This window comes from Cimex lectularius, unplaced genomic scaffold, assembly GCF_000648675.2.
Source record: "Cimex lectularius strain Harlan isolate CLEC.00 unplaced genomic scaffold, Clec_2.1 scaffold246, whole genome shotgun sequence".
NCBI lineage: Eukaryota > Metazoa > Arthropoda > Insecta > Hemiptera > Cimicidae > Cimex > Cimex lectularius.
In genome coordinates this window covers 626,169-647,082 of record NW_019392852.1, presented here as the reverse complement: position 1 = coordinate 647,082, position 20,914 = coordinate 626,169, and positions in this window count along the sequence as shown.

Sequence of the window (20,914 nt, the reverse complement as noted above, 5' to 3'; positions counted from 1 at the left end):
TTCATCGTAAGTCTCTTAAGAAACATGGTTAACTTTATGCGAAAAATAGTAAGTAACATTATTTTAAAAAAGGTATCAGAGAGAAGACCAATTAAAAATAAAAAGTAAACATTTCAGCCAGTATTCGACGAATATGGTCAATTGAAGAGGATTATAAAAGTAATTTAAGCATAAGTTTAAGCATAGTTTTTCTAATATTCAATAGTGATTCATATAGCACACAATTTAGTATAATTAATCATCGGCTATCTCGTTGGCTAATGATTAATTATTCTAAAGGAGATAAGGCGTTGTTTTAAGTCGCAAACTTCATTCTGAAAATTACAAACTTCTCTCCGTCCTTGACAGTTGAAAGTCGTGTGTGAATTAGTTTCCGAAAAACATCCATCCCTTGGACGATGATTGGGTTAAAGGAATCGGCCCTGGGGTTAACACGTTTCCCGCTATTGCATTAGGGCGTGCAACCATGTGCGGGCCCGGATCTGTCAAATTAAATCCACTCGTGATAGAAAGTTACTGACCGAAACGAAATTAATTAATTGCGGTCGGTTTGGCCGGGTCTCGCCTTTTCCTCCTGTTTGGGAAAACGGCGCCGCCTCCTTAGGCTCGACGTCTTCTGGGTTTGCCACTAATTGGCTTGTCAAGGGTCGGCTTTGCCGGCTAATCTACCAAGGTAAGCCGAGAAATTGAAAAATTCCCATCAAATCACCTGCCCATAAAAAATATAAAATCGGAGTTGATTTTTTATGTTTTAAATCATAAAGAGGAGACATTTTGAATATAATGTATGGTATTTAATATTTGGAATTCCTTCAAAATCCAACATATACAAACAAAAAACATTAATATCTCACTGGCATTCTCAACACTACATACAACAATGACACTTCTACACAGAAAAAAAAAACGCTTTGAGTGAGCACAAATACTTTGATTGCATCTAAAATTTCTATCATTGTAGAAATTCATTTTTTCATATCTAACATGTATTTGTATAATTTAACCAATGTTTATAAATCCCAGGCCCTGAAGAAGATCACAATATTGAAATTGAAATTTATTTTTATTTATAAAATATATACAGTATTTACAAAGAAATTAAAAGATTGGCTTCAGGCTTCCTGCCTATATACCTGATCTGAAGTAAAAAAAGAACTAATTTAAAAATATCTCAATATTAGCACAGAGGGAAAAAATATAAAAAAAAAATTAAAAAAAAAAAAAAAACCTTTATGTTATATAGTTAATTTACAGCAAAAAGTGCTTCACTCTTTTGTACTTATATTTTTTGTAAAGTGTCTGCAAGGAGGCAGCTTCATAGTTAACAATATTTCTAATATTAGTGTATTCACTAATTTCACAAGCTTTGCAAAATCTTGATGTTATACTTTGGACTTGTGTAGAGACACTAGCCACCTCCAATACTGAATGCATTAGTCTATTGGCGTCCACCTGTAAAAGGAACCAATCAGTTTCAAGCATTTGTTCTGCACAACCTGCAACTTCCTGTAGTTAGATCACAATAAAGATTGAACGTTGGCACGATAAAGAAAAATTTTTTCTAAACCAACGTCACACCAGACCGCATCTCGCATAATCCATTATATTTAGTGGTCTATTGACCAAATTACTACTTTCAATTAATCAATATTTGTATGGAAGGTTTTTGGTTGAAATGAAAACGTTAGAGCCACGAGCGTGATTCGAACCCAAGACCTTCGGCTAAATAAGCCGCTGCTCTACCATTTGAGCTGGATATCCTGTCATCAATACTGCCCTCCACAGCGTTTCCAAATGCCATTTATTAAAAATTAATTAGTGAAAAATTTTCCAGGTTCCAAAGTAAACATTCCCACCATATTAGACCAACCGATTCCATCGTGGCGGAAATGGCCCCGCGACTTCCTTTCTGAAGAAAATAAAATAGTAGAAAATAGTAAATAGATCCATTATATTTAATGGCCTATTGACCAAATTACTTCTTTCAATTAATTAATCTTTTTATGGAAGGTTTTTGGTTGAAATGAAAAAATTAGTGCCACGAACGGGATTCGAACGACCTTCGGCTAAATACTCAGCTGCTCTACCACTTGAGCTAACGTGACTTCGATCCACTCGGACACCAACTCCCCATCTGTAGGTTGAGAACCTTTCAAATTTTCCCTCCTTTAATTAATTAATTTGAATATAGTATTAAGAAAACATTATGCAGTCCGAATAACCTAGATATATTTGTTATAGTTTTATTAGATCATCTACGTAGATAATTTTTCTTTCTAATAAGATTTTGTTGATTGTAGTAGTCAAAATCTAAGCAGTAATTTCAGTACAAGGAATAATTTACGAGTGGAATCTAGAGATTAAGTTATTTTGGATTAAAAATAAAATCTTTCTTATTTTGCAAATTAGGTTTACAAAAGCGGAGACGAGGGATTTTCAAACGATTCCTCTCGCGTCAAACGAGAAAATTTTCCCAATAAGGGGTAAGTTACAAGGGCGTATTTATTAGCTCCGGAGCGAGGCTTTGCTCGGCTGCGATTTACGAGAAACGGTTAAATCTATTCTAAAGTGTAATTTGTCCCGGGAGGGCTGAAACCGTTTTGTCGGGAGAGCGATCCCCATCTCCCTGCAGGCGAAGGTTTCCTGCGAGGGCTGAGTGACAGCCGGGGGAGGTTTGAGCAGGTCGTCTGGAAACCCTGGGCCGGAGGGGCACGTGAGGCGCAGGTTAACCTCCTCTTCAGACAACTCTTGAATATTAAAAGGCCTTGCCGTAGGGCTTTTTAACCGTGAAATTGATTCGAGATCATCCCGGAATGCAGCAAAAAGCCAATTTCATATGTCAGCCGGACCTGTTTTTTTCCCTCAGACGGTTCAATTCAAACTTTGACACCAACTTTTATATACATCTCGTAAAAAGGTTTTAAATAGAATGTCATCTCCCCAAAGGAAATTATTAACAGCTTGTGAATAGAAAACGTTTTATTTCAAACAAAATAGAACTAAAGTTATCCACAATAAACTCATTTACAAACATAAAATAACAAGAAAGTAATTCTGGAGTAATTGAACTTAAGTATTTTATGCAAAATATATAATTTAATAATTTTGTCCTGTTATGAACTGTAGATATTCAGTAATAGATTGTATTCATATTAATATATTATACGTCACATTAAGTTAAATAAATAGAATTGCCATTTATTAGAATCAGGCTTTCTATTGCTACAGGATAAATCATTTTTTGAATCTTGACTAATAATTTTATAAAGTTTTACCTTTGTTTCTGTTGGTTTTATAAAGAATGTGCGAACTGAAATACCGTAACGACGTCTCAAAAATTATTCTATTGATCGCTTCTCATTGAGTAACTCTGAAAGCCTTTTTCATTTTTGGGTGAGAGTCCGATCTCTCAAAGTTTCGGGTTCTCTTTTTTGGTATTTCAAGATTTTATTAAAGAGTTTCTTTAATTTCTCAACTTTATTCTCCTTAGGTTTCAGGCCTGGTTGGTTTTCCTAAGAGTGCACTGGAGTATCGAAGAGAACTCGTGAAGTAGTTCAATTATTAATTTTATATTGAGACTTTATTACTTCAAAAATCTTCCAACACCTGCCAACATAAGCCATCATATTAATGATATACCGAATTATGGATGGTTGGGGCAGTTTCAGAATAATTCCCTATCCATGCTGGGGTTCCACAGGGTAGCGGTTTGGTCCCACACTATTCCAGATTAATACAGCTAACATCCCCTCATTTCTTAAACCACTCCACTCACATTTCCAGACGAAATAGCACAATCATCTCTAGTAAATATGACCCTGTCATTTTCACTCGAAACGTTCAAAAACACTTCACCCTAGAGCTGTGATGTGAAAATAAAATAATCCAATTTAACAAAGATAAATCCACCCACATTACATTCACTCTACCTAAAGTCCTCCTCCTCCAGTCTACTTAAGCATCGACAAATACTTGACGTGGAATCCTCACGACTGGAACGTCAAGAATTTAAGACACGATACAGGACTTTCAATCTGGGTCTCAAAAAGAAAAGGCTGCTTTACATTTAGTTAAGCCTGTATGGACTTAAGGCCTGGAAGTGTGGGGGTTCAGCCGAACATTCCCCGCATACAAACTGCCCAACCTTTAATCTCACGAAAAATCCTTGACGCTCCATTTTATGTATCAAGCAAAATTGCACTATATATTCTATTCGTCTAAGATGTATTTCTTTCCTCGCGGGCCATGGGTATGATTGCAAAATTAATGCCCCAAAAAAAAATCATTCCTCTATTTTGAAACGTTAAACTATTTTTTTTAAATTTGTTATTTATTTTTTAGAAAAAAACATTAATATTCTTGTTTTACACGCCGAAAAAAAACATTTCTGGTCAATCGAACAAAACTTTTCAAATCAAATTTTTTGCTTTTTAAATGCTTTCCATTTTTAAACAAGTGCTCTTTACGTAAATTTGACCCGCATATATTAAAATAAAATGTTTGAGGAGATTTTGCTGATTTCTGATTCTCATTTCTAAACCTTGTTCATATAAGCAGTAAGAAGAGATTGTAAACTTTAAATATTTTATTTTAACGGAAATAGATAAAATCCAGTGGAACTATGAATTTATAACTGGAACACAGGACATCTGCCCCTTGCACATTCATAAAAAAAAGAAGAACTATATATATATATGTATATATATATATATATATAAATTTATTGTGTATATAAATATATTAAAGAAATTTAAATAATTTTTAAATTATTTTAGCTATAGTTTCATATATCTATAAAATTTAAAAAAATTATTTTTATTTTTTAAACAATTTTTTCTATTTCAATATATATATTACATGCATACAAAAAAGACAAAAAATTGTTTAAAAAATGATTTAATTATTTTTAATTTCTCGGTTCCTAGGGGATAAGCAAGAAATCTTGAATTGATTAGACTTAAAATTAGTGGTTATATATTTTATAATTAGGGAATCAAAAGGCGAGTTTTTAAAATTTACATCGTAAGCCTCTTAAGAAACGAGGTTAACATTTTGTCAAAATTAGAAAGTAACTTTATTTTAAAACGCTATCAGAGATGAGGCCAACTAGAAATAAAACAGTAAATTTCTTCAGCCAGTATTCCACGAATATGTTCCATTGATCTTTATTATAAAACTATATTTTTTTCTTTTTAAAGGTTAACAACATCTATTAACAATATTTATGGCTTCAAGTACAATGAAATTCAAAATTGAAATAAATTTGAAACAGATCACTCATGACCAGTACATTCTGGAATATTTAGGAACTATTTAGGACAACGTGGGTTAAAATAAGGAAGACAAATGTATGTTCTGAAGCAGAAAGGTCTTGTACATAGACTGGTAAATCCTTCAACCGGAGGATAGAACATGTGCAAGCCCTGAATCATCGGTTAGTTTTGTAAGATTAAGTAAATCCTTAGCAAGGCACATGAGATTTCCTGTATGCATCCGGGAGAGGCGTCACGCCACTGAATTACTTCTACGTAGACGTTAAAATTGTTTCTTGACGTCTACGAGAGATTTAGCATTTTTTAATTGGTTGATTTTTTAATTTACGTATATATGTATTTTGTGAACGAATGAGATTTTCATATTCCTACAAGCTGGATCAAAAGGACTATCACACCAGAATTAAAATATGCGCATATGCAATTCGTTGAATAACGGTTTGTGTTTTTCTTTCAATTCTCAAAAGGCACATTGACTTTTCCCCCCTGAATAACACGATCAATATTGACATTAACTGAGGGAACACGAGACGGACAGCTCTACAATCTCGTACATAAATTAACCGGCGGGCCAGAAAAAGAGAATATAAAACGGCGAATAAATTGATTCAGCATGTAATGAATATAAATGAAGCGAGATTTTTCAATTGAGGTTTTCCAAGGCGGGAGCTGCGGAACGGTGTTTATTGAGGCATGGCCCGTACCCCTTGGCCAACAATCAGCTCAGGCGTGCCTCGTTCGGCCTTCGGCGGCTGGGGGTGCGTTTCCTGTATTTTAAATCTTTAATTAACCCCTCTCCCTGAGGGCCAATTCTTGAAAACTTCAACGTTCCACTTAACAAAGATGAAAGTTGAGAACTCATTTGCTGGTGCCTATAAAACTGAATACTTATGCATATAAATTACTTAAACAGAGAAATTCGGAGAGAAATACCGGTTTGGGGTACCAATTGAAATGTATTTTTTATAGATGGGTAAACTTTAAAAAAATTTAAATAATTAAACTAATCAATCATACATAAGAAAAAATAACCAATCAGTTAATGTCTTCAAATATAAATTTAATTGCCAAACACAGTGCTTGAATGAGAATTATTGTTTAAACAAACTCGTTGTAAATAAATTGTTCAGTCCCAGTTATCATTAATATTTTATTTTTACGAATAAGGTCGATGGTCTCTAAATAAAACTTTGGTTCATCAAAGAAAGTAATTCGATTAGGGGGAATCTATGTTTTTATTTAACTTTGAATAATGGATTTATTAGTTAATTCACTTTGACGTTCAAATATTTTTAGAGTTATATTTTGTTACTTCAATAGAATTGCAATTATATTAATGAAAACATTTCTTACGGTAGAGAAGATTACACACACACACACACCACAAACATTTTATCTTCAATTAGGCGTTTATACGACGCTCATCACTGTAAGGTAAAGGTCCCGGGTCCCAATCCAGCGGACCTGCATTTGAAACCGACATACCTACTTACAAATGGGCTTTTCTCAAAAACACCGGCACCCCGAGGGTTGACATAACCCCTGCTGTTGCGAACCGTCGTTAAAAAATTGCACCTTTCCCTCTCACTCACGCTCCCACTCTCTCATCTCTTCCTTCTCTCTCTCGCTCAAACTTTCTCTCTCTCTCTCCCCTCTCTCTCTTTTCTTCTCCCTATCACAAATCACAGACTCAAACTATTTTTCTTTCTTTCTCTCTCTCTCACCGAGTGCCCATCATTGGCTGGTTTCTCATGGCATGTGCCTTTCGGGAGCAGCGCTTGCGTTAATAGTGCTGTGGCTGTGTTATAAGAAAGTTTTGTGATCACATGTGTATGAATAGGTGAATATAAAATAATCGTTTTATCTCTTTTCCTAACTATGTATCTATTTCTCTTTATTCTATTTATGTATAGTATAACAATTTAAAATGCATAAGTAAAGGTTTTTGTTTCTTTTGTACTGAAAACGCTACTACAAGTACTTACCTACAATGTTATTAGTATGTTAAACGAATTTAATGATAAACGCTTGTATTTATAAACTTACATACACCAAGAGAATAACTGTTAGACTATGGATATCTAAAAAAAAAGGGCCGCCAAATTCAAAAATTTTAACCAGTAATAAGAAATATTTTCTTTTTTATAGGGTTGACGGGTAATCGACGGTTTCTCCCTCTTTCCAGCCAAACACCGATGAAAAATTCAATCTTTTCTCCCCTTCCACCAGGCGGATCCAATTCCATACCTTATACTCTCAATTTCTCGCCGCGGGCTGACACGGTTTACGTCCTCCCGCCGCGCCGCCGTCCCTCCATCCCCGCTGCTATACCTACGGCTGTATATTATTTACAGGGGTATCTATTTACCGCCCGAGGCCTCCCCTAGGGAGCCGGGGGACGAAGGGGGTGGGGATTGCGACAGGAAAATTGAATTAACTCCGACGAGTGAAATACGAGGAGCACTTGGGTTTTCTCCCGAAACACAAAAGGGTTACGGATTCTGATTTATACCCGATATGAAAACGTAGGAGATCACCCTGTATATTGCACCATGATACCGTTGAGGGTCCTTACTCTTTCTAGCAGACTATCACGAATTTTTTGGTAACTCCTTATTTGAAATAGTGCCGACTCCCAAAGGGCTCTCTCTCCCCAGACTAACCATAATTCAGTCTCTTGCATATCCATAAATCTTTACTTGTTAGTGAACGCACGCTCCACATCCATAGCCCACCATAAATACACTTTGACATGTTGGAACACGCCATTGTTTTCATTACCAGCATAATATAAACTTTATGGCTCATACTTAATAAAGTTAAACTCGTTTTATCCGAGAAAACATAAAAACACAATGCAACCTAATTAAATTTGAAGTAACCTGAAAAGTGAAGTATCTTGGCTAAAGTTGAGAATCAGATTTTGGACACAAGGGACTTTTTAATTGACGTGTACGATAACTTCATGAAGTAATGACGAATGTTTACGAGACCACATAAACTTTCTTATTATTATCCACTCTTTTAATTTTAACTAATTACCTAAAACAACGCCACTGTTTAAAACATAACAACATTACTAAGTTGAAAGTTATGTCAATATTATCCTGGCTGATTTTATCTTCTATTGGGACAATTTATAATTTATACTTTTCACACTACCAATGATGACTTTATTGTTACTATAGGTATAGAGCATTTAAATATGTGCCTATTAAAACTAAGAAAAAAATGTTTTATGCTGCTGTTTTGTAGAAATTCATTTTAGATAATTCTTCATACTGATAAAGCTGTTTCACATGTATGTACGTCATAGCCTTTTATTTTTATGATAAATTTGATAAACTAAAAACTACGTTTATAAAAGTTTAAATATTTTTTACAGTTAGTTTGATACATGCTATGATTATACTCCAAGACAAAAAAGACACTCGTATCTCGTTGTTTATTTCCAACTGTATGTACGTACTTTTATCGGATAACATACTTATTGTAATATAAGCAAAATGAAACTAACTTAGCAATTCATGAATTTTAATAAAAATCATTTAATTGTGATGGTTTGGAAGAAAATTCACCGACACACCGGAAAATCATTTAAGATTAAAATGTAGCTAATAATTTGTTGCCTACACTTTATGTTATGCGGAGTGATAAATCTGGGGCCAAATAGAATTCTGACATAGCTAAATTGTTTTCACAGCATCCTTCGCAATATTCGCTCCACATAATAATATACTCGACCAGAATCACCCGCATAACATTGAACACGACATGAATATCCACTTGAAACTCTCCTTTCTCCTAAAGCATTTACTCCATCAACATGCGACACATTATTAAACAACTACGTTCTCGAAAAGCTCCAGGGTATGATTTAATTACAATAAAAATATTACAAAATTTACCCCACAAAGGTGGGCATTACTTAACATACCTACAACGCTGTACTTAGGACCACACATTTTCCATGGAAGGGCTCAATAGTAGAAATGATTCCTAAGCAAAATAAACCTCTGATCTTTCTAGTTTCTATCGTTCTATAGGTATCCTATCTATCCTTGCCAAAATTCTAAAAAAAAAAATACTTCTTCGAAGATTATTGCCTAAAAAATTCGAATATTATTCTCCTCATTTTACTCGACAACTCAACACCTGCATCGTGTTGCTGACAACATTGCTCCTTCCCTGGAATAAAATCATCATTGCTTGGGTGTCTTTTCTAATTTAGAACCAGTACCAACTATGTCAAGTCTGTCAGAGAACTGAATTCTCATCTTACGTACGCATTAGAACGGATGTTCCTCAGGGAAGCATGCTTGCCCATTTCTATTTTCAATATACAATGCTTATATTCTACACACATTTTTCATCATTTCATCATTTCAACACATACATTCGCTCATGTTACAGCTATTCTTACGGGTAATAATATCCCCCTCCCCAGAATAACACCGACCACTTACAACAAAACCTGAATGGATTAACAGTATGGTACACATAGTGGAGATGGGAAATAAACCTAAAGAAAAGCGTCCAGAAAAATTCTACACTACGTAAAAGTATCTGCCCTCCAGTGAGTACAAATGTTGTACTCCTTGTGCGTTATCCTGGACTTTTCATGGATAAACGACTGTCTTGGAATCCCCACAGCCAGTGAATATTCTGGCCGGAACTTCGCAATTCTAAATACAGCAGTTATTATTGGCCCATGTTGAGACAACGTCATAAATGTAAGTATGTATAAGGCAATCGATCCGGAGGGTCTAAAAGTAGCAGGGGTTGTACTTTTTCCAAGTATACTTGACTGATTTTATGGACCTCATCAGTGCCTGATAAATCACTAGAAAAGACACATATGGCAAATAAGGATACTTTATATGAACTCAAAAAACTGTTTGGGTAAACGGATTGTACATCAATACTAATAAAACAGAACATTTGAAATGAAGTACACTTCACTATAGCTCCCCGTCGCCATTTCAATTGTCGTCGAGAATCCAAACCGATTACACGACATTTGAAAAATGGCAAAAGGAGAGAAAATTCAAAAGGTGCGGTTGAGATGGGAAGTTGGTGTCCGAGTAGATCGAGGTCACGATTGCTCAGGTGGTAGAGCAGCGGCGTATCTAGCCGAAGGTCGTGGGTTCGAATCCCTCTCGTGCCATTAGCTTTTTTTCATCTCAACTAAAAACCTTAATTATTTGTAAACTAATAAATGATATCACGTGAAACACTAAGAAAAGCATAATTATGGCTGCTTTTCCATACTTCACTTATTTATACATCGACATTACTTACTTCCCATATTCGTGTGGGGACATGCTCCATCATAAAAAAATGTAAGCTACCCAAAGAAAAGCAACCAGGTTTGTTGCAAAATTAAAATATAGAGACGACTGCAAGCAAGCTTTCCTTTATTTAAAAATTTTGACTCTCCCCTGCATTTATATTCAGATGCGTTATTAATAACGTTTATAAATTTAGAAGGGTAACTGCCTTACACGATCATAATAGCTAGATCTCAGAAAATACTTGTCTCCACTTATAACAGACTGAAAATCGAACATAGTAGTAAAAATATTGTATGGTGAAAGAACAATGCTGTTCGTGACAAATTGAAACAGTTAGATCAAAACAAGCTAAGAAAAATAATTTATCAACATTTAGTGACACATGCCTTTTAAAGTTCAGATGAATTTTTAGTAAGTTTTGTATAATTTTGTTATAATATTTAAATATTTATTTATTGTAAAACATTTATATTTTTCCCACTGTGTTATAATTGTTGTAATTTGATATGCATATGTATTTTACGACAATTTTAACACTTATTTCATAGTTGTTAAAATAATTACTATATATACATACGTTTAAATCCAAAAAAGTATAGTAATTGTTTGTTTTTATAAAATAACTGTTAATTTATTGGAAAATATAGGCCCTGATGATGACCTTGAAGCCCGGGTCGAAAGCTTGGAAAGGTTGGAATTTTGTTTTTTATTCTACCCCTTGATCATATACTGATCATACAACAAATTAAACAACAAGTAGTTGATGACCTTCTCTTCATCAAACTTTTAACTACAAGATAATTATAAGGCCACTCTGGGTGTACGGTTTTGAAGTCTGGGCTCAATCAAGGATTCCAATTCCCAAAGCCTTCAAACTATTCAGTCGAAAATTCTCTGCCGAGTACTTTTTAAAATGCTCCTTTTTATATTTTAAATTCAACTAATCATAACGTCCTACATTTTCCTTTTTTACATGACCTCATCAAAACCGCTATTTTTTTTTCAATAACTGAGCATGCACAATAATTTCCTATTACGACAATTATCTCTTCCAACCCTGCCAGAAAATACTCAAAACGACTGAAGGAAAAGTGGTGCCGGGTCATTTTTTTTTTGTTCGTGAAGAAAGCCAGAGATTTGAGAGTGAAGGAGTTTGTCACTGGGCTACTTCTCCAACAAATGACTGACGACAAATTCAGCTATGTGAAAATATTTACTTAATACAATATTTGTAGTTGTAAATATCAAATAAATATAATTTTAACGAATATGAGAAGAGAGATGAGGGATCGAGTGTGAAAATATTTACTTAATACAGTATTTGCAGTTGTAAATATCAAATAAATATAATTTTAAAGAATATTAGAAGAGAGATGAGTGAGCTAGATATATACGTGTGTGGGTGGAGAGAGAGAGAGAGAGAGAGAGAGAGAGAGAGAGAGAGAGAGTGAGAGGGGGAGAGAGAGAACGAGAGAGAGTGTGGGAATGAGCAGACAGGGGGTATGTTCTGGTTAAAATATAAATAAAAATGATAATTTTGTTCATTTTCTAACTTAGAAAGTCGATAATGTGATAAAGCATCAAAATCCTCCTCTTGATGAAACCCAACATTTGTAATTAAACTACGCGGCCAAAGTCACTTTCAACCAAAATACAATTTCTAGGGTCGTTTTCGGCTTGCAAAATTAATTACCAGGTGAAACAGGAATAATTGCGAAAACACTGTTTGATAAATCAACTGAATTCTTCGACGGATAGAAATAATATTATTGGTTGCCGCAGGGCGAGGCCTCTTGGCTGACCCACGCAGACATCCCTCGGCTCTAAATTAAATTATTGGAGGTCGGAGGAGTATTGACAGGGTGAAGGGCCTCTCACTGAGCAGGAACGTGCTAGCCTTAGCGCTTGTTTTACAGACCGGAACGTCGTCTCACCTACGAACCGCCTTCCGGCCAAATTGCCGGTCACGGCGAAATAATAAATCTAGAAATAATAAAAATTTCCGGCCACGTAAAAGGACAAGGGCGGATTGTAGGGACTGGGAGGGAGAGGCCTGGTTGGTAGTCGGATCACAGGGGTTTGCGGGGGCGGAGGGGGCGGCGAATTGGCCGAAGTGAAAGTCTCGCAAAAAGCAAAACTCCCGCCTCCTGCTCCACCCCCATGCCGTTAGGCTATCTTTGGAAACGACTTAATTCCACATTTTGCTTTTCTTTTATACACTTCTTCCCTTTTCTTACAACTACATCTCTATTTTCTCAGCGAGAAACCAACTTTTATATCATTATTCAGTAAATCTTCTGGCTGCACAAGCCTCGTTTTTCTCTCTCGCAGTTATTTCTTTTACAACATTTTCTACTGAATAAAACAAACATTGATTATATCAAATTTGACTTATTTAAATTCATCAGTACTTCAACATCTTCATTCTCAAGCAGACAATCAATAAATACTAACAAAATTATTTTTGAAATCGTAGGTTACTGTGTACTTAAGAAAGGCAAATAAACACATTGAAGGATAAAGCTGATCATTAATTATGTTACAAATAATAGTTAAAACTAATTCTAAAAAATTAGAGTGAATAAAACTGTGTTACATTTATTCCGGACTCACAAGCTTTATATAATAAAATCTTAGTTACGTGGAGGCTTACGTGTAACAGGTGCCATCTCATGACAAAACACTCACCGACAAAAGTTCTAATCCGAAGAAACTTAGAATTTTTTTTTCAAAATTCAAGTTTTGAATAATTTACACTTCACAGTTAAATCAATTTATTGTTGTGCCTTTTTTAAAGAATTGCATTTGTGATCATGCATGAAGCAAGTAAATCAAAATGCCATTACATTTTCTGATAGGCCAAGATAGACATAAAAAGTTTGTTTGTAGATGATGTAATAACAATAATTATAATCAGACTTTGGATATATGTATAATTGTTTTGTTTGAATATTTTTGTCATATACGCCCATTTATACCATGAATAAAACCTGACTTCGGCTCGTGCAAAGATGTGCTTTATCTCACCGTTAAAAAAAAAAAACTTCAAAATCCGGCAGGCGCATAAATTTTCACTCGTCATCGTATTTTTGCCGAAGGTCATTAATATCCGGCCGGGTGGAAAAGGCCGGGACCCGAATATCCGAACCATATATGAAATGGGGAGGGCTGCAGCAACTTTCGGCCGCTCCGCGTGAGAATCAATGGCCGGAGGACTCACGTAATCGCACTATAATTCCAAGGGTCATAAATAGTCATCAAAATCCCCAGTGGGACGTTCCAGGGTCCGCCACTGATTGCGGGGGGTCAGAGATTTATTGGGATTTGTGGGACGTGAGGGTTGGGGGTTTGTACTGCGGGGTTCGCCCAGTCCACCGACGGCCGGAATGCATACAATCTCGGCCTACGCCGCAAACATTATTTCTGCCCTTACTGTTCCATCTTTTCAGTGAGAAGTTTTACATTTTTGGAGTAGAAACGTTGCTATGCAATGAATCCAATTTTTTTCATCACCTTTTATCTGCCATGGTTAAATCTGGCCTGGTTTTAATTAACGTGTACGTTATTAGGTTGAACAAACTAAAATTAATATTTTAAATAACTAGAAAAGTAGTTACAAATAATTTCAAAAAATAGGGGATCAGGAATGAGGCCAATTTTATTGGTTAAAAAATAACCAAATTGATATTTATTACAAATTTTGAAACCAATGGTTTCAATAAAATGCAATTAAAAACTATAACGTTACAAAACAAACATGTCTAGCACATTTCGTACCAAAAACATCATCATATAGGCAGAAGTAAAATAGACACCTAACTCCTACTCATAAATATAAATGTAATAGAATGTTAAGGAATAATAGAATTTAAAGTTAAGACACTTAGAGTAGTAAAAATTGGCAATAACATCCATAACTTATAAGAAAAATAATCACTTTAACTATTTAAACGTTAAAATAACTTGTCCAACCAGTAATTTGAAACGATAATAACACAATTGAACAACAAATAAACTAGAGGCTGAAAAAATCTAAGCAGAAAACTGGAATATTATGACAAAGGAAGTATTTCAACAAGCTATCTCACACACCACACAAGCTATCTCTTCTTCTTCTTCTCTCTCTCTCTCTCTCACTCCTCACTCTCTCTCTCGCTCTCTCTCTCTCTCTCTCTCTCTCTCTCTCTCTCTCTCTCTCTCTCTCTCTCCCTCCCTCTCCCCCCTCACTCTCTCTCTCTCTATCTATCTATCTATCTCTCTCTCTCTCTCTCTCTCTCTCTCTCTCTCCCTCCCTCTCCCCCCTCACTCTCTCTCTCTCTATCTATCTATCTATCTCTCTTTATCTCTCTCTCTCTCTCTCTCTCTCTCTCTCTCTCTATCTATCTATCTATCTATCTCTCTTTATCTTTCTCTCTCTCTCTATCGCTCCATCTCTCTATCTATCTCTATCTCCGTCATTCGTATTGTAACACGACTCATTCCATTTAATACTTCATTTAATTTTTTTACTATTAACTTAACAGTCGTACAATTCGCTTTTCGTATTTCCAACAGGAGATCAAACAAAAGTTTTACTAATCGTTAACTAAGTTTGAAATTTGTAAGTAAAGTTTTTTATTCATTTATTAGTGATTGTAGTTATTTTTTGAACTCGAGTCAATTTTATATTAAATATTGTCTGTTGAGCATCAAAAATCAACATAACTCTATTAAAGTTTTAGAAAAGTATTCAACTGCCTCATGTGTAGTAAATCAACGTGGTATATCTTTTATCGGTTTGACATTACGTTCTCCTCGAATCACTTTTTCAACTTTTGTTTTTTGTTGTTTGCAAATATTAAAACAATTAAAAAATGTTATGTTAAATTTTGGCGAAACATTACATTTTTTCTTTTGGCCAAAAATTACCATAACAATACAGAACGGAATATTTATTTTGTTAACAAAGATTTTACTTAAGTTAAGTAAATTGGTTCCAATAACCTATAATAACGTTAAACATTTTAGTATAAAACGTCTTAACTGTTTAACTGTTCGAATTGATGTAACTGTTTGAAAAATGTTAAATGTTTACATCTTACAATAGTAATTTTTATGTATTATACAAACGTCCAACTCTGGCTAGGCGTATCCCAAACATTTTCCCATATATGGCTTAAAGATTGAACTCATATACTAAAACTTATATTCTCAAAACAACATGTCGATCTTTTAACTCATGCATTTTGGAAAGATTTTTTCAAGTTCGGCAACAAGACGATTACTCCAATTTTTGTCCGAAACCAAGGCAAACCACAAGATAACACCCCGCCAATATCTAGAAAGTTCTATCACAGAGTAGGAACTTTTTTTTGACGATCTTCCAATGTTTCAATTTTATTGGTTTGTTGTGATGAAACGGTTCTGTTAGATTAATGCGCGGTGTTCACTGGAGCGATGCAATACGCGACCAGTGCACACGAGTGCGATTGCGATGCAACACCGATAATTATGGACGGCGTATCGGTTTGGGCGACACAGCTTGTCAATCGTTCCAGGCGATAGATGGGCGCGACTCGACAGTGAATCTATTTGAATAGAAGTTATTTAAGAACTAATTTAACAAGTTTAGCATGGATGAAAATAACATAAAAGCTGAAACTGAAAATACTGTTAACATTACATTAGCCAATATTTTCCCGTTTTTTATTTACGCTGACTTATGTTCCAGTAAGCAATAATGACATCCTTCTCTGAAGAACTAATTACAACAGCGTAAAAAGGCACTACTACTAATAATAGTGATCAACATAATTACAATGGATTATAGTTGGTTTGTCGAGTTTACATATTTAAATAAACAACAAATATAAAAGTAAACATATTAAAACTAAGAAAAATATTATTTTTTAAATTAAAGGAAAATCAATTTAAATTAAATTCAACCACCAAAAACTGTCTGTTTTTTACAACAGTAAAGGTATGTGAATAAAAATCATCCGAATTATCGCCATTTAAAAGGGAAACACTGATCATGTGACAAAGATCTCCAGTTGAAAAAAATTAAATTAAATTCTCCAGGATAGGTCATTCCCCTAGAAAATTCACAGTTTCATTGACATTGAAGTTGTATAGTGAACAAAGGTAATTTAATTTGGTCTTCAACGTTGATAATTGAAGTTTATCATTGCTATTTTTAATTTTAAAAATAAGCTAGGCTAAAACGGTCAATGTAATCTAAAACAAGAACTTGCTGCGGATACATTAGCCAATAATTTGTCCCTTTCCCTCAGCCTGAGGTTCTCCAAAAATATTACAGCGAGGCCACTAATATATCGGAATCTGTTTAAATCTATGGGGATTTCGAGTTGCTGCGCTCTTTCTAACCAGATATTAACCAACCAGTCTTTAACCTCACACTTTAATGAGTTATCAAATTAGCCAGCTTGTTATGATCATTGAGTGTTTTGGCAATAAAGGTGGAATGTAATTTAAATTTATAAAGAAATAAATCGACGTATTAGTTTCTACATAGGTTGCATATTTGGGCGTATTGTTGGGTAGAGATAATACAATATATTGTTCGCAGTAAACCGTTGAAATTTTTCTAAATTTGTATATTCTCTATAGCCCCAAAGTAACATGCTAAGTTCTATTAAAGGCTAATTTGGCTAGTTTTATTTTTTCCATCAAACGAATCGTGAAATTTACTTGTGATGACAATGAGACCCCCAAATATTTGTATGCTTCAACAATTTCTAAAATTTCATTTATAAATTTCCATCTTTCGTTTGGTCGTTTATTGGTTTTAAATATCATAATGTACGGTTTAGCGGTATCAGCATTAAGTTTCCAATACTTTTCTACATCTTCTATCATTTTTTGTCACAACAAAGGAGAGTGTCAATAATACCAAATGAACAGCATACATGACAGTGTAATGTAATAACGTACTATGGTATGTATCGTACTGCTTGTCACTTTCCTCCAGTGGGCAGGAGAGTGTTGCGCCGATAAAAGCCGTATCGGACGATTAAAGATCGCCTCTTGTTACATCACTATCGCATCGCTCCAGTGCGCCTTGAAGCTTCATTCGTTAGAAAATGTAGCATAAATTTTAAAAACAAGAACGTTTGTTTAAAAAGTCCATTTCTAAAAAAAACTTATACTCGATTGCGGTGCTTTTGGTCTGACCTGGCTGAATGGTCAGACCATACAGTGTACTATCAACCAATTATTTGTATCTCATAGTAATCCAATGTGTGTACAAATATAATTTATATAACATAATTTACTTTAAAAATATAAAATGTCAGAAATATAAAGAAAACGTCTATGCTAATAAAATAATGCATAGAAAAAACATAACTAAACATTAGCAGATCAATGCTATCTAGTTCTACTGGTTTTGATTGATAACCATAGAACATTGCAACGCGAACAAATGAAATACTTAACAATATTCATGATTGCGCTTTTTTGGAATAAAAAATTTAAGTATCGTTTTATTTCAAGCAGTAAATTTTGGTTTAATAGTTATACTTTTCTTGATAAACAAAAAGATCAATTTTATACTTCGCCCAATTCCGGGGAACAGCTTTTTAATGGGAATAAATCAGATCAGAGATCTGCTATTAAAGATCGCCTCTTTCAGTAGTTAATGCAGCGAGTTTATTACCAGAAGTCATAAAACCGACTTTCATACCTAATATTTACCCCAGCCATCTGTTTCCCCCAAATAATAGACACTGGGTTTACGACTTATCCTGCGAGAACATTGGAATGGAACAATAAAGCTCACGGAAATACGGGGGCCGCCTCGTCTGGGGCCGGAGAATTATTGAGATTTGTTTATTTTGCCACCGCCCCCGGCCGCCGGCCCGACATTTTTAGGGTTCAGGCCGTCAGTTCACAATCCAATTTCCCTGAATCACCTTCCAGAGGAGGTTAGAGCGAGTTGCCCTATCGGCCCCTCATTCCAGGTAAAGGGCATAAATTCTACGACCTGCGGCGGGGGGTCCGAGTTATCGGCCAGCAACAACCTTCCGCAGAAGTGGACCGTCTTTATGGCTCATATACGACACGAACGGTGATTGTCGTTTTTCCTGGTGTCCAGGCCGTTAGGGCCCCTCTTCGCTTGATACGATATCCCAACATATTATGTAGATAGAACACTCAATTGTGAGATTTTCCAGTACATAAATCACATCTTGAACCCGTAGTCTGTTGTTTAAAAAGTGTTTAAATATTTTTTTCTAGCATAAAACAATAATAACATTTTTGTCTGTAAAATCACAGCATTATGAATGCACGTTTAATCTATTTAACCCTTTAGAAAACACTCATCTCATTTTACCTCTATTACTTTCTCACACAAGTTGTACGCAAATAAAGCTAACAAAACACTTGCAAACAAAGCTTTACGCTTCATTTGTGCTAAATATGAGCTTTTACCAAGAAATAGCAAAAGAAAAAGATAGATGAGTTCATGTTTTTCGATAAGGAGAAAAAGAGAGTGGAGTAGGGTAGAGAAAAGTAAAGCGAGATAGATAGATAGAGAGACAGATATATATATATATATAGAGAGAGAGAGAGAGAGAGAGAGAGAAGAAATTGCAAAGAGACAAAACTCCTAAATTGAGTTTTATTTTTAGAAAATAATCAAAACTTGATTGGCTGAAATATTTCTTCGTTTTGGGTTTCATAAATTTAAAACATAAATATAGGTACGAATGTTTTTGTTTATTAAATATTACAAGGCGAGAAAACCGTATCGAAGGGTATTACGACGATGTCCTGAGAACCCTAACGTATGATTGATGATACAACTGAATCCGCCCTCGGATCGTTTATTATCGCATCAGACCGGATTTCTACTATTAAGCCTGCTTTGGGATTCATCTTTATTTTCAATTTATAAGACACAAGACAACGGCAAGCCACTTTGCAAACCGGTGTTTAAATCAAGTATTTTTTTATTCGCGTCGTCACCTGGGTATAAAACTGGGTATAAAATTCGCATATTTACTCATACGTGTTTCTTTCTCACCTAGCTACTTTTACCGAAAAATATAACCCTTTTATACCAACCGGAAACCCAGGTGGTGAGAGCTTTAACAAGCTTCTTAACTTTATACGGTAAGTTTACAAGTACATAATCTTAGATCCGTGAGTTTGTTGGGGAATTTTAATAACTTTTAAAGTGTATTTGAAATTCAGAGGGTAATGAAGGGCACTATAGCCGTTCTTCAAAGCCCTTTCATAAAAGTAATGATCATTTTATGCTAATATTCATTTTATATACAGTCTCTGCCCCTCCGCAGACTCAAACTGGTGGCCATGGGAAACAGTTCTTTCGATCAAGAGCTGAGACAAAACTACCTTCATAACGAGATGTCGTAAAATTTATTATATCATCCGTTTAAAAGATATTGCAATATTCATTGTTATAAGAACGTTTTGCGTCTGATTAACATTGTTATTGACATAAGCTCCATTAAAAGATACTTAAAATAGTTTAATTATTACATAAAATTGACCTTTAAGTGAAATATTTTAGTATACAAAATATATAACAAATTGACTTCAATCATGATTTATGCTTGGAATTTAAATTGGATAAAAAATATAATTTTCGTACTAAGAAGGAAGTAAATGAATTATAATTCTATATTCTTCGTTCTTCTCGTGTAGAAATGTGTGGTGATTAGTGACCGTTAATCGATATTTATTTATTCACACCAGACCGCATCTCACGTTTCTAAATAAATATAATTCTATAATTATTAGAAACTAATTATATTTGATATAACGGTCAATATCATCAAATGCAACAGTTTTGTAACATCAACTTAATAACTTGTGATATTTCTCCACACTTAAGATGGCAAAATGACAAAATTCGTTGGTACAGACCAACTCAGCTGATCAGTTCAAAATGAACGGTAACGACCTAATCACTTAACAGCTACTGCGTCGTGTTGTTACCGACTTTTCATAAAGGTAGATATGCAATTTTTCATTTCAAAGAGTTAACCAAGTAACATTTTATCACGCTAGGAATTTCTCATAATTATTTTTTCTTCAAGAAAAGTAAAGTATGGATGAAATAAACTTTTGTTGTTCAACCGGAAACTTTTTGAAGTTTGGAAGAATTGAAACGAGAAGAACGCGACAAAGGGCGGACCAAGATGATCAAAGGTCAGATAATCGCGAATTTCTTGTTGTATAAATTTTGCAATGACACTGATATTAAATAGTCTAATATGTCTATAATTTTTCTTTGTTACTGTTGCATTTGGATCAATGGGTTTATGGCTTCTTAACTACTGCTTTTCTAACTAACAGAAGATAATTTAAAGATTACTT